This window comes from Tetrao urogallus (assembly GCF_951394365.1).
Source record: "Tetrao urogallus genome assembly, chromosome: 4".
Classification (NCBI taxonomy): domain Eukaryota; kingdom Metazoa; phylum Chordata; class Aves; order Galliformes; family Phasianidae; genus Tetrao; species Tetrao urogallus.
This window is the reverse complement of record NC_136817.1, coordinates 40,396,017-40,412,164: the sequence shown is the minus strand read 5'-3', so window position 1 is coordinate 40,412,164 and position 16,148 is coordinate 40,396,017.

The following is a 16,148-nucleotide window of genomic DNA, read 5'->3' as shown; positions in this document are numbered from 1 at the left end:
GGCATGTTAAAACTGACAGCCCGCAACCCAGGTGGGTGTAATGCAGTAGCACACAAGCAAATTTTGGGATTGTGATTTGAAGCTGAGTGGTGCTTCTTACTTCTGAATGGTCCTAAGGGATGTCTGTGGGGGGAGATGGGGCTGTGCTGGTGGCATTGTGGAGGAACAAAGGCTGGGTGCATGTTTCTCAGGAGATGACAACATTGTACGTTTCTACCATTGTGGTTCATTATGCTTTTGGGGAGAGTTTGCACCAGTTTGGTTATTTCCACCGTCACTTAATCACAGCATCTACAGAAGTAGGACTGCAAAGTCACAGCTGTTTTGGGCAGGCAAAACCTGCCAGGGGTCCAGCCTCACTGTTCTGTGCTAGACCTCAGCCACTAAATCTGGTGGGATGATTCCCAAGTGAAAACTTTTTGACCAGATTTAGCAGCAGTGAACCATCCACCGTATTATCTTCACTCTGCCAACAGGTATTGACAACTTTTTTAATACAAGGGAATGTGTGTCGCTGACGTCAGTGGTGGTAATAATTCTTGTGATTGTTTTCCATGCAGACTAATGCCAGTGGCAAGCTGCTTGGTCATGGGAGAAGAGACACCAAATTTGGCAGTGATGTGCCAAGCAGAGTGTTTGCTAACACTGAGTAATGACTGTTGGGATGCTAAGGGCATGCAAGCAATGTGTTATTTCAATCTCCAAACACTTAAAGTGAGAATTTAGACCTTATGCTAATTTTTATATATTGAATTTATAAAGGTCTTCCTTTGTCTTGTCTGACATCACTTTACCAGCCTGTGTCTGTTACTCATCAACTAATTGGCTAAATGGTAACAGCCAAGCATTGCAGACACCTTAGTCTCAAATAGTGGGAGACTTTTGGACTGGTGTGAGTTCACAGGCGAATGGATGTGCACAATGAAGGGATTTCAGGTTTATCAGTCAATAACACAGTGGCATCAGGATGTCTGGATTTAGTACTGTTAATTTATTTAGTGCAATTCCCTAGGATGAGTAAATGCATTTTTCTGCACACAAGAAGCTAATGCTTGATGATAGCTGCACATTGCCATAGAAACCAAGCCAGGTTCAGCTGTAAGTCAAAGGTTAATTTGTAATTATTTTTGAAGTCATCTCACTGAAATGCATCATTTTAGACAGAACTTGTCCAAAAGGCTGGCTCCTTACTAAAAAATCTATCGTTCTACACTAGCTCTTCCAAAAATACGTTAACATGGCTCCTGTTTGCTTAAGGCAGATTCTCCATAAGGTGTTATACAAGATAACTGTCTGGTTTTGAGTGTTTGTAGCTGTGTTTGCAAATGACAGCATGACTGACAGCACAAGCTCCTCGTGGGATGGCTGGGGACCAGAGCACAGATGACTCATTGTGTATGATGTTGTTTCACACCAAAGTGTTTTCTCTATATACTGAACATGTGTGCGAGTCAATGGCAAAAAGTTCAAGAGCAACCACAGCTTCAGTGGAAACAAATTCACAGTGCCTGAAATCACTATACTCCATCCAAAAAGTCAATTTCATTGAGGGCAGCTGGTGAGCAAAATGCCCATTTGAACTCCTCTTTAAAGTGAGAAGTTCACAGGCATGGAGCCTATGTCTTCTTCAAATGGCAGCGTAAATGGAGAAGCCTGACATTTCCTTCAACAAAAGCCTTTTTGCTCCAGGAGTGGGTTCAGGCCCCTCCTCAGAAATTCCCAGTACAACAGCAACAGCCGATAATCATAGAATATTTTTCTCTTCCATGACTGTCTTTTACCAAAGGAAAGCTTTCTCCCCACCTGTCTCCCCAGCTGCCCTTCTGACAGAGTTGTTTTCATATCAGGAACCATTAATTCACTCTGTTGCCAATTAACCCTCCCCTCCAGCCCTTGCAAATCTACAAGATGCATTAAAGGGGAGAAAGGAAGAAATAGAAAAGGATAAAATAACAAAACTCTTCCTGATTTGACGCTGCTTTTAGTGTCGCCTAGGGACAACCCCAGCCTCAGGCTGGTATGGCTATGCAAAGGTGCCCACACAGCAGGCTTGTTTCTTGCCAGCTGAAATAAAGCAGATCTGAGAGAGCAGCATGCGTTGTCAGCCCCTCAAAGAGCTGGTGGTGCCCCTGGATCGTCCCTTCTCTTGGTAGGAAAAATCCTCCGCAATGTATATGGGAAGATTTCAAATCCCAAGGGATGTGCAGCTAAATACATGAAGGCAATTTCAACTGTCATGTCCCCACTTACTAAGACTTCAGGAGGCCTTTGCATGTTGTCCTTCAAAGGCTGCTGTAGGTGAAGGACTGGTTCAGACAGTGCTGTGCGACAGGGCACAGAGGGGTCAGTCTCCCACCAGTGATCCCACAGAAGCTCTCACATTGGGAGCTGGGGGTGGTACAAGGGTACCTGGAAGACTCCTTTTGCCAGAAACCCTCACACTTGCTCCCCAAATTCTCTGACAAATCCCTTCTGCAATCCCAGATCTTCTCTTGCACCCCTGTTTTTTCTGGAGCTGTGCAGCTAATGCAGTAAGGTATTCATACACTAGTAGAGTAACCTGAGGCACAGGTGAGCTTTGTCAGCTCCAGGACTGCAGGTACAACCAGGATATGGCAAGAGGAAGTCATCCAGCCCCCTGTGCCACAGTCAGGCCACCAGGCTACAGCACTGTTCCTCTGCTCCAAACCATCCCTGGGATGCTGGAACTACGCAACCTTGAAATACAGCCATTGGGACATCCTGCAGCCCAAAGGATATCACAGCACATGGCCAAAGAGAGCCCTCAGAGACCCTCAGAGCATTTTATTTCACCCTTAAAATGGAGCACAGATTTTCTCTGTGAAGAAAGAAATGAAATAAAAGCAGAGACAGGGCTATACCTTGAAACATGGGCACCTGGGGACCGCTGCCACCTTCTGCAGCCCTGTCTGCGCACTTACAGGAGGTTTATTACTGCTTTCCTGCCTTTTGAAATGTGACACTGCAAAGCTTGGGGCTGGGAAAACCACTTTGTGATTGCGTTTAAACATTTTAAATGTGCCCTGTATGCGTCCAGTTTCCCACGAGGCATATGTAACATGAGAGAGCCTTCTGAGGAGCGAGAGGCAGAGCAGTTATTTCAGCATTTTGCATCTCTTGTTCAATTTGTACTTAATGAGAGGGAGAGTGCTTTTTCACTGTTTCTGTTCTTTAGACCAATTCATCTGTTCATCAGTGGATGCAGGTGTAAGTGCACAAAGGTATTTGCATGTCAGTGAAGATTTCAAAAAATGCCTAAGCTACAGCGAACCATCATATCTTGCTGTTAAATTCCATGTCCCTGATGGATTTCCCCACGCTGTTGCTAGGAGATGAAGATACTGCCTAACAAAGGATATATTGACAAAAAATTTTCCAGAACGAATCTATCTTGTTACAGTAAATACACTTTCGCATAGAAAGGTTATTGCAGGATTTGTTTCCCCAGTGGGAATGGTGGCATGGGCAAAATTGCAAAAACCAAGTTAAGATGAAATTTTCCCATCACAAACATGGTTTTGTTTAGTTATGTTAATGTGAATGAAGACTTTCAGTGTATTTAATGCCAGAATTGCTGTTGCCTTCCAATGTGTTTTGTTGCTAGGCTAATATCATGAATATGCCCTATGTGTTTTTCTCTCTTCCCTTCTCTGCTACTTCTCCCTTTCAGGAAGAAATGCTCCCTATTATGAAGGTTTCCTTTTTTTTTTTTTTTTTTTTTTTTTTTTCCCCACAACCCTTCTGGGAAACATGGATTCCTTTGTTTATTTTAAATCGGGGAAGAAGTATGCATGACTCCGGACATATGAGGATTTGGCATTGAAGCAGCTGAGTGCTGGAAAAGCCGGGTGCATGGAAAAGCAGATCAGCCTCTTGCTTTACAACTCTAGGCACCTCTACATTACAAAAATTCATTGGAAATTTAATAAAGATTGGAACTTGAGGAATTTTCATGGAAAGGCTGAATTTCTAGAAAGTGATGAGTTTTCTCCCTTTCATCTGGTGAACATATAACAAACATCACAACAGCAAAAGCAAATTTAAATGACACAAAATAAAACTTATGCTCTTTCTTAAGGAATAAGTTTAACTTTGGCCTGGTGACTTTACTCCTTCATCCTCAGCTGTCATGGCAGTTGGCAGTTCCTATGACACCATAAGTGTCTCCTTTCTATCTTGCTTCCTTGACCCATCTCCAGCTAGGACACGCCACTACCTTTTGACTCATGTTGCAGCGCAGAGGTGATCCCACAGGTGGACGGAAAAATGTGAGTGGGGAAGGACACAGCACAGCAAGTCTGCAGCTGCTTGATTTTCACCCCTCATGATCAGTCCCCTTTTCTGTGGTGAGAGCAGGTAATGCTGTTTTGGGGGGGTTTAGTGGGAAGGTGTTGAGAATCTGTTCTTCACTGCAGACCTAGTTGTCCATATAAACTTTTGCAATGTGGATAAATACAAACAAAACTTGCTGGAAGCCAGAAATCTACATTTAATTTGTCTATGCACTTGCACAGGACTTTAACTAGACACAAATGCATTCAGATATTATCTCTGCTTGTTTTGATAGGTGGGAGAGAAGGGACAACTGGGAAGGGCCTTGCAATCCCACTGTTTCTGTGCTAATTTGGTTTTCTGCTGTAATATCCTGTTTTGAGATGCATTAACCATTTAGGTTGAGCATGCTGAGATGTCAGAGACCAGTGGATGCAAAATTTAAGTCAAAATCAATCAATGTATTTTTTCCCAGCTCAAAGCCAAGCAGAGAGAGTTTTATTCCATATTCAAAGATCGCTGCAATTTCTTTGCTTTGAAAGCTGCCATGGTGTAACATTTAGGTCACAGTGCTGTTTGCAGAACACATGGCAAACCGAGTACATTTAGACAAAATAAAATTTAAAAATAAACAGTAACAATAATGTCTTAAAGCACAAGTGGACCACACTTGTGTCCAGCATAGACTTTGTTTCTGCATTTCTTTAGGTTTTGCTCTTGTCTGGTGTGCCATGATGTGGGACTGGTGTGGTTTCCTCACTATGCTGCTCTGTGGATGCTGTCCCCACAGACCTGTTGCATAGGAGGCAGCTCACAGTTATACAGGCAGGCACAGCCAAATGGGGTAATGAAGCATTTGTAATAGAAAATTTTGCTTACCAAAGAATTCATCTGAAAGATGTTTGCATATAGCTGTGACATCGCTGGCATTGGTAGATATTTACTTAACTGTAACAATTTTTCTTCAGCAGGCTTGAATCAGCATGCAATAAGTTGGTCAAATGTAGCTGAACTCCATGGCCCCTTAACTGTGACTTAAATACATTTTTTGTTCCACTGAGTGTTATTTGAACAAACATTTTCCAACATGCTTCCTGTAGAATAGGGACTGCCATTGCCCACATATTTATTTAGCTCAAGTATTGGCAAGCTGAAGTGGAAAAAGCCTTTTCACAGAAGCTGCAAATGGAAGAGAACCCTAGCCATATGCAAAATCCTATTTCTTCTGTGATCTTGCCCTAACACGGAATATTTACAACTCTTCCACTCATCACCTATCAACTGCAGACCCTATTTTTCTTATCCATACCAGCTTAGATATTTTTCAGTCCCTGAATCCTAGAGTTAGCCTGTCCTAAGTGGCTCCTGACCCTGCGAAGAAGGGCTGCCCATGATAGCAGTGGGTGTTCCACTGAGCATCTCATGGCTTGCAGCTCTGCTTCAGCACCTCCTGCTTCCCTAGTGCCGCTCTCCCAGCTTCTCAGTTTATTAAACTTGTTTTGCCTTGTCATCTCCTTTCTTCTATTTTTCTCCCTCCTTGGCTCCTAAGTGCCATAGCCTTGCAAGGGCCCAATGAAGCCTTCAAAGAGGGGATATGACCTCTTGTAAACCAGAAATACGGCAGTTGTTTTCTTATGAGCTCCCTCCAGCCCCATGGGATAATCACTGGGTTAACTAGTTCTGCTTAAATGTCCGGCTGCAAACCAGCTTGCTTGAACCTTCCTAGAAAAGCTGCTATCTAAACTTGCACTACGGCTAGGATGAGTGTGTTTGCTTGGATGGAAGTAAGAGATAAGCATATGAAAGAGAAGAGCCAGTAGCATCTGCGTGCTAAAGGACATTTTAAAGAAATGCTCATTTCACATAAATGTATACGTAAGACTTCTAAAAAAAGGCACTCTTCCTACATAAAGATGAAGACAGTGATCTTAAGTGCATTACTGAAATTAGGGTTATTAATTTGAACATGTTTCGGATACCTCTGCTCACTGAAACCTGTTCATAGCACTCTTCACACAAATGGCTGAGGACTGGTTTTCCACTCATCTCTTGAAGATATCAGTATCTAGAAAATTTCTGTGATCTGTTCAGGTATGTTGAAACAGGCAAAATAATTCCTTAAATTGTATAAGCTAAGAAAGCTCCAGAAACATCAAAAACAGTGGTTTATAACTTCCTTTAAGCTGTAGACTATAAGACCATTTCCTGATTCAAGGATGAGTGCATATGTGCTGCATGCACAATGTATGATATTCTCTGTATGATATAGACAGTACTGAGCTCTTAGAAAGTGTTTTGGCATCCTAAAATGATTTTTTAAAATAAATAAACAATTAAACAAATAAATATTAATTTGAGGCAATTTTGTTTTTCTCTAATCAGATGGTAAGAGTTAATTTAATTGAAAAAAAATTTCTAGTTTTCATGATATGCTCTGATGTATTGCTTTTTTTGACAAAGAAAGACTGTATTTGGGGAAGTAATTAGTCGTTAACTCTTTTTTGCAGTTACCTCAGTGAATCCATTAGCACTAACTTCAGCATATATGAGAGCAGCCTGTCTTGTTTGTCAAAGCCACACTACAAAATCTTTAAAGCACATTTCAAAAGAAAATTGAGTTGTGCTCATTCACTAAAAAGCTTTTTATCATTTCCTCTTTTTCATGTTGAATTACTTAGAAACTGCAATTGCACAATCTTTATCGTATGTAAAATGTAATATCTAATAGCAGGAACATATAATGAGGGCTATCCAAGATGAGGGTGCAGAGTTAACAAGGTTGTGGGAACACGCATGTGAATCAGACAGAATGGGATGTCAAATGTTCCAAAATTTGAGGAGTAAGGAAAAAAGTTTGCAATATTTTCTTACGTATTTCATGATCAAATAATGATTGATCTGTGACCAACTATCTATATCACTGGGTAGGAACTAAGAATTGGCTTGTTCTTGTGTCTCATTCCTGTGGAGACTTGCTGACAGCTACTAAAGTTAGCATTCATTATTATCTGCAACTGATTATACATTGGTAAAGCTAAAGCCCTTTTGTTGCATTGTGCTTTAAACATTTCCAGTATTTAAATGGGATTTCATTTCAAGTGGAGTTAAATCCAGCCGGCAACTGGTCACAAGTGGTGTTCCCGAGGGATAAGTACTAGGGCCTGTCCTGTTTAATATCACAGCCATAGAATGGCTTGGGTTGGAAGGACCCTCAAGGATCATCAGGTTCCAAACTCCCATCTCCCAGGCAACACTGCAGGTTTGGGGAAGAGTGGCTGGAAGACTGTATGGAAGAAATGGACCTGGAGGTGTTGGTTGATGCTCAGCTGAACATGAGCCAGCAGTGTGCCCAGGTGGTCAAGAAGGCCAATGACATCCTAGGTTATATCAGAAATAGTGCTTCCAGTAGGAGCAGAAAGGTGATTGTCCCTCTGCACTCAGCACTGCTGAGCTCACACCTTGAGAACTGTCTTCAGTTTTGGGCCCCTCACTACAAAAAAGACATCAAGGCCCTGGAGCGTGTCCTGGAGTGAGAAGGGCAGCAAAGCCAGTGAGGGGTCTGGAGCACAAGTCTTATAAGGAGCAGCTGAGGGAACTGGGACTGTTTAGTCTGGAAAAGAGGAAGCTCAAGGGAGACCTTATTGCTCTCTACAACTACTTGAAAGGAGATTGTGGTGAGGTGAAGATCAGCCTCTTCTCCCATTTAACTGGCAATAGTACTAAAGGGAATGGCCTTAAGTTATGCCAGAGGATGTTCAGATTGGAAATTAGGAAATACTTCTCCAGGAGAGTGGTCAGGCACTGGAACTGGTAGAGTCATGGTCCCTAGAAATGTTCAAGAATTGTTTAGATGTGGTTTAGTGGGAGATATTCGTGATAAGTGGATGGTTAGACTATGTGATCTTGGAGGTCTTTTCCAACCTTGAGGATTCTAAGATTCAGTGATCTTTAGCAGAGTTTTGTATTCTGAATGGAACAACTCTTTGATAGCACTGTTGTGATCTGAATCCAAAAAGGATTTTACAATTACATCAGAATTCACTAAGACTATACTATTTATTATTAGTAGACTGCACTGCTTCTTATTATCAGATTGTGATCTTTCTTTCTGCCTTGTATTTGAGTCCCAGTGATGCTATTTTCTTCCCATACAACTACTTTCTAACTCATAATAACATGCAGGGTTAAATCATCTTTGGATACCAACTGTGGCATGCAGAGTAATCTATCTGCAGTGCTTTTAATTAGACTGGAGCTGTTTTGCATATCAAGTATATCCGTTTGAATTTCAGCAGGAGGCGATGTAATTTAGATGCAAACACCATAAAGAAATATGGAACCCTCTGTTTTTAAACACACCGCTGAATGTAAATCACCACTCTTTGATATTAAGTACACAAGGCCTGACCAATGGTGTGTTCTTGGGAACAGTGATGGCGTTAAGCTGTGACAGTGTCACTTGAGTCCTCACTGAGGAGTGAGCATTCCCTCCCCTTTTCTCAGCAAGTCCCTGGTGCAGGTCATTTCCTGGGGGCTGGACGTAAGTGGGAATCCAGTCATTCTGCCTCTCTTTCCTTTCCACTCCGGTTTACTGTAATACAAAAAAAGAAAACAACAACAAATGAAAAACTGGTCTTCTATCACACCCCAAAGCCCACCATCAGACCTAGCACATGCTGAGCCCTTGCCTGAAAACCATACCAGCACTGCTGTGTGGCATACATTAGCTGCTCTCTTAATCATTAATTATGAAAACTTCTCCTTCTCATTTGCCATTTCCTTGCCAGGTTTGCAACAGAACAAACACAAAAGGTCTAAGGAAATACTGTGTTTAAATAAGCAAAAATGTGAAAGATGACGGTGCTTCTTTGATTTCAGGTGTAGAGGTTCTGATCAGAGCAGCAGAGCAACCCAAACGGAGAAGTTTTCTCCCACGTAATTTTGTTTTCTTGATTTTTTTTCCAAATCATTAAATTCAATAAGGTAGTTTAATTAACAATTATACTGCTTAAGTTCACTCTGAAGAAATTTGAGTGAATTGAGTCTTCCCCTTCCTTCTACAGTGAATTAGTAATGTCAGGACTGTTCATTAAGTAAGAGGGAGCTAATTACTCTCAGAAGCAGATGAAGAGAAAATGAAACCTGAAATCAGAGCGGTAGCCCTAGGTAGCTCTTGGTTCTGGCTTCCTGCATGCTGCAATGGAGAAGGCAGCGTAAAGCCAGAGAGTGCCATGCCAACAGTGACCATGCTTTCATTTCTTAAGTGATACCTTCACTTTTGCCAAAAAAACCTTCCACACCCAGCTCAGCCCACTGTGAGCAGCAGCAACACACTGCAGCCTTCACTAAATGCTGGTGCCATCTGGTGTGGGCTGAAGGAATGAGCAACTTCTTCTCTTGCCCAATACTTTTTTTTTTTTTTTTTTTTTTTTTTTAAAGAAATCATACCCCGCATTTTGATAGCCGTTGTGCTTCATTATGATTTAATGCCTATTACTCTCAGCAGGGTTACATCTGTCTGTGCGCTGAGCTCCAGCTGGGTGTTTCAAGCCATCCTTTTTGCACTCTGGCTGTGTGGAAAGTAGAACAGGAAGGAGCATGATGACAGCGTGCTGCTTCCTGCTGAGGCAGGCATCCCTGGGACCATGTAGATCACAGCGCTTGCTTGCCCTGCTGTGCTTCCTGCTGCTGAGTGTCTGGTTAGTCCTGAACCACATAGGAGAAAGGCTCAGTCCACTTCTTCTCCATCAGTGACCCCATAGATAGTGGTGACATCACTGCCCTGTCTCCTATCCCTCCTGGCCATGGCACAAAAACTCCCACAAGGTGTGGATACATGCATAACATGGGCAGGGCCAAGGCAGAGGGACCCAAGACCCCTCCTAGCCACCCTCCTTCCTGCCACCCCTAGTCCTTAGCCAGCCGGCTGTGGAGAGGCTGCAGCAGGCCTTATGGGGTTCCTTGGGAAATGCTGGCTATAATTTCCATTCTTGGCACCATGGGCGTAGGTGGCTTCTCAGTTTTCTCAGGAAAGCAGGTTTTACACCTCCCTGCCTCACACTTGCTCATGTCCCTCTTCATTCATCTTCTGAATTCTTTGTGTCACTTCAACCATACCTGACAGTGAGGCAAAGACATCAAAGATGAAAAATGACATGAAAATAGATGGTTCAGTAGAGGACAGAGACCTCCAAATAATGTCCCTCTGAAGGGAAATCAACACTGTGGATCCTGTACCTTGCATTTTCTGGTCCCCAGCCAGCATGTACTCTAGAGGTGGGCAGAGGGGAGCCTAGGCAGTGGGTCATGACAGTAAGAGGGATGGAGCATGGTGGAAGTGCATAAGGGAGAGTTTGTGTTGGAGGAAATGAAAGTGTTGGACAGGTAGGGTAGGAGCACAGGAAATGGAAAAGGAGAGAGGGGAAAGACCCAAATCCTTGGAACACCAGCCTTAGTTAACACATTTGCTGGTACAATGGGTTATTTGTTCCATAGAGCTAGGCCACCTTTATTTCTTGCTTTCTTAAATGGAACATAGCTGAAATTCTACAGTTAAAAAAATTTAGTTATTGCTGTAGCTCCTTTTCCTCTTTACATCTGTTTCTTTCTTGTCTGAAAATTTACTGGCCTGTCCACATTTTACAGATTTTTTATTTGTTTGTTCTTGAGAATTATTTTTACTACCCAGACAATTTGGGATGTACCAGGAAGACAGGCAGTAGCATTGCTTTTATTTTGCCGACGGTTGTCATGATGGGTGGTGACAGCAGAATTTCCATCTACTGTGTAGATACTCCAGTTGTTTGAGTGTGACATGACCTTCAGATTAGATAATCACTGGCTGTTGTTTTTATCAGATCTGCCAGGAAAAAAAAATCACTTCCTTCAAAAACAAATCAGAATTCACAATTTTTCCCAGGGAAGCAGTATCTTTTGTGTAACAGGGAGATATTTTGGCGAATAAAATTCTTCTTCTATTATGTGTTTAAAGGGAGTAGAGTAAAATATGGCCTTGACATTTCTTAATGATGCTATGTACATGTGAAGCTTCACAAAACATGAGTTCCTGGAATTCTGCAGCTTTAGATAATTTAGACACAACTTTGTACTTCAGTTGCTTTTTAATCTCCTGGGCAATGTTATACAAGGAAAATATTTATTTCACAAAATAGTCAAAAGCCTGTCTTCATTCAGAGATTATTAGAATTCCTTTGTATGCAAAGGAAATATCCCTGTAGTTGCTGTCAGTGTTTTTGGAACAACAGCGCACTGTTTGCTTGGGTTGTGGCTAAGCCTTCTTTCTTTTGTATTGAACAATTTGGTGCACTATTTGTCAAAAAACAAGAGCTTAGCCAGTGCTTCTGAATGTTGTAGACCCTCACAGACTGTAATCAAGCTGTGCCACAGTTTACTTTGGGGAGTATGTTTTAGCTGCCAAATACCATATTGACATCAGGAAGTCAGCCTTCCGCTACTGGAAACATGTGCTGTCAAGTGTAGCATTCCTAAGTAAATATGGAAGCAGAGATCATTGTTTATGGTCCACTTTTCATCTAGCTAAACTATTGTACCCTGGTGTCCAAAAGCAAAAACGAGGTTCAGGGTTAAAAGTACACAAAACCACTTCTCCCTTCAGTTGACTTGGAGCCTGACAGACTCCTCTTGAAGGCTGCGAGCAGGGAGAATGTACCTCTCTGCAGTGGGAAGCCATCATAGAGACTTCTGTTCGCATTTGGAAGAATGAAGCAATTTAGTAGCCATCTCAGGGTGATTTTGAATTGAGGCAGGCCAGGGCTGACCACCTGCCAGTACTCTCTGCATTGGGATTTGTGAAGGGTTACCAGAATGTTTATGAAAGGTTCTGGGTTTATGGGAATGGGGCTGATGCTGCAACCCACGCACTGCTTACATATTAGTAACAGCTGTCTTCCTGACTTTCTGCACTATGAACTTCACTGAAATGTCTTAAAATTTTTGTGTGTGTGTATATGCAATGTAGTGATTTGTTAATACAAAGCGAACATACATTTGACATGGAGTATATCTTAAAATGAGCATTACTTGAAACAATGCTTAATTTATCTAGCAGTGGCTCATTTCTTGCCCTTCAGCTCCCAGCAGCTTTTCCTGAGTAAAGAATGAGCAGAGCAAAGACCAAAATATGTTGCAGAAGGCAGTACACCTTTGTAATTATTCAAATAACAGCTTTACTGGACACATCTCCCATCTGAGTCTACATATTCTATGTTTATTCAAGCTCTGGTACATCTGCCTCTTGCCAGAAGCACTTCCATTTAAATACACAAGGAGTTCAGTACAGAGAAATGTGCTGGTTGCACGTGGAAAGGTAATTTCACCCACAGGAGTGCTATTTGATGCATTCATTTCATTGATCTAAAAGGACCCAACTTTGGCTGTGACAACCATGATGTCCCATGTAAGCATCTGATGATGGGAGAGAGCCCAGTGAGCTCAAGGCACAGAGCAGAGCAATGTCAGAACTGCCCAAGTTACCACAAGCATCTCCCAGGAAGGAGAATGGGGATGATGCCACATTTCCTTGCTTTTCCTGCCATGATGGGCACTAGGTACACCCCAACTGATCTGGGAGAGGTGGGATATTGTTTCAGTTTGTATCAGGTTTTTACATCATTTGCTAACATCATTTCTTTCCTCAAGGAAGTAGTGTCTCATTGTGGCTACTGTGCTGTTTACGTCCCATCTGGTGATGTTGCAGAACATTCTTCAAAGAAAAGACTTTAACTTTTTCTTTTGAAAGTCTCTGTGCAAAATAACCTATCAAGTGTTCACATCTTGTGTTCAGCCGTGCTGCTCTTGTTTTCATGTACTCATTCATTCATGCTTTTGTAAAACGTTTTCATCATATATCTACATAATATATTTTTATAGCAGTTTATTTTATATATTTAATACATATATATATGCTTATATCCATAAAAACATAAAACTATCAAAGCCCTGCTCCTTTGGTGGCAGTTACAGCCTGCACTACAGTAGGCATTCAATCCATTTCAAAGGTCCAATTAACCAGCTCTAGATGCCCTGGCACTTCACAGCTCAGTTACGCCACAGTTTCTAGACAGTCTCATGAAGTAGCTGCTACAACTCTGTACAACCTGGTAAGTGCAGTGGGAGCCAGGAAGGCTGCATTTTAGTCATTATATTTTAAAAATGTCTGCTTTTTCTATGGAACTCACGTATACGCAGTCCTTTCTACTATACATCATGTACTGCCGTAGTCTGAGCTTTGGTTTAACATGCTTAAATCTCCTGCTTAATGGCAGGATGAAGAATAATGTTTTTTTGTCTGTCCTAGGAAGAAGGAATATCAAATGTATTACTTGTGGTGGAAGCATGCGTACTATGGGCATTACTATTGTAGAAATGACTTGAGATAATTATTAACTATGATATATGCTTGTATGGCTGGAAAGAAAGAAAATCAATTAGTTCTGGCTATTACATAGCCCCAAGCTGGTAATATATAGGCAACAGATACTATCAGTACTTTTGGGATTGCCAATTATCTAACTTGGACAATACTAATGCTATTGAGACTCAATTCTGTTAGGAAAATTCCTTGAGAAGGTTTGGCATCTTTGATTTCAGAATGGAAGGGTTGCAAAAAGAAAATAGAAAGGAAAGAATGAAGCTTAACCACCATTTTAACTTAAAAATATGACTTTCAAATGGAGATATGGCAGTATTTCCATATGAAACATTTCTTTATTAAAAAGTTATCAATATGCTAATGTACACATTAACACAACGATAATGCACATTCTCTCTGCATGTGGTATCCCATCCTGATCCACTCGTAATGAGGAAAGTCAGTGGGATTTGGAAATGAGAGAGATAAGGAATCTCACCTTATAAAATATGTAAGTGATGGAATTGGAGCAGACAGAAATTTTATTGAGTAATTTAATTCAAGTTGTTTCAGTCTGGAATAAGAATAAGTTCCTGATCAGGAGCTGGGAGCTGCAGAAAGGAAAAATCCATATGGTTATAGAGTGCAGGTGCGTCTCTACGTCCTGCTCCAGACCTCCAGTGGCATCACCTTGATCCCTGCCACTCTGCAGATCCTGTGATGGACAGCAAGTTGATTTTGAATTTCAGATGTTCCTTCTTGCTGAGGCCAGAGCTGTAGCTACCCTTTACTTCTATAAGCATAAAGACAAACTTGGTATATAGCTGGTTCCAGTAACTCAGGTAGTTATTTGGAGGAAAATATGTGGAAATAATACTTGAAAAGGAGATGTGGTCATAAATGCACAGAATTGCAGAGGACCAGAGGCACCATTCACCTATTCTGGCTTGGCAATTGCTATCTTATTCACAATATTGCTCCCAACATCTTTGTTTGCAGAATATTATGCCAAATGTTTTGGTTTTTTCCTTTGCTGTTTGATTGCTCTGTCTAAAAAAAGCCTTGAAGAGCTGCAGGGAGAAAATTCATTTTATCAGTTTTGATTTGAAAGCTTTGGAAGGAAAAGCACAGGATTCCTGCGAAACTGCAGGAATTCAAGGCTGAAGATAGAGGAATCAGGAAGAAAGTTATGGATCAGTGTCTGGTTCAGATCACTGGATCTCAAAGGAAAAAGGTTTGCTGATTCCGCTGAGAGCTGAGCCATGTCTTTCTACTAGGTAGGGTGGCATTATGCTACTGCATACCCAGAGATAAGGCTCTGAAATTAAATATTCATACAAGGCAATGTCTGGACAAGAACAGGTGAGGGATCCCATTCAAGAGAGGGCGAATATAACAGAGCAGATAGATCATTCTTGAGAGCAAGTGAAGTGTGTAGAAAGCTAAGGGCAGATCTAGGTTCCATTAAACCCAGAAGCTGTTTTGCTGTGGCTCTTAATAGGGCAAGTACTAAAGAAACTAGAGGTTAGATTTTGCCTTTTCAATGTGATTGAGAATATTCCATTGGCTTTACATAAGCAATGCCTCTCATTCTGTAACACAATGATTTGTCGATTTGTCTAGTGGATTTGGTTTGTGCAAAAACTTCTAAAATTGAAGAGCCAAGACATAAAGGGAACAATGAGATGAACTGAAACTGTGGAGCTGTTTTTAGCATTTGTATGTTAATACTTCTATTTTGAAATTGTCTCCCTGAGCCATTATGTGGCTTTGTGAATGGCTTGAAGATAAAAAGAAGACCAAGGGTGGCATTTTCAGCAGGGTCTTGCTTACTTGTGCTCTTCCAAGTCAGTTAGTTGGATTTCAAAACTGACAGGGCAGGATAGTATCATATAGACAGAGCATAATGTAAACCAAAGCCCACTTGAAGCCCCCAGCCCAGAGAGATTTCTTCCCCAGTGCCAATTACTGCAGGCAAGAAATTTAAAGTAGGTCACCAGCTCTGTCATTTCCTTTCTCTGACTGTAGTGATACTTCTAATTACCTACACTATCCTGACCAGTAATAAAAAAAGCATTGGTAGTTAAATTCTCCTGCACAAGAAGCTTAAAATTTAGTCCAGCCACCTCAGATTGTTGCCATTGTCTTGCCATCACACAAACAGTCTAGGGCTTCCAAATACATGGGCCAAAACAGCCCAGTTCCAGTGTGCAGGAGACTCAAGAATGGAGGCACAGAGCCAGACTATGCAGCAACCTGTCAGCTGGAACACAAAGATCCTGGTGTGGTTCATGGTCACCCAGTGCCTTCTGAACACAACCTTGCCTTGTTTTTCTTAAGCAACTATTGGGGTCTAGTTGGACAAATCAGATTGACAACTGTTCAGGGCAGTTTCTAATACTCTTTCATTTACAATTTTGTAAGCATCACAAGCTCATTTAAGCCATGCATGTTTGATTTCCCC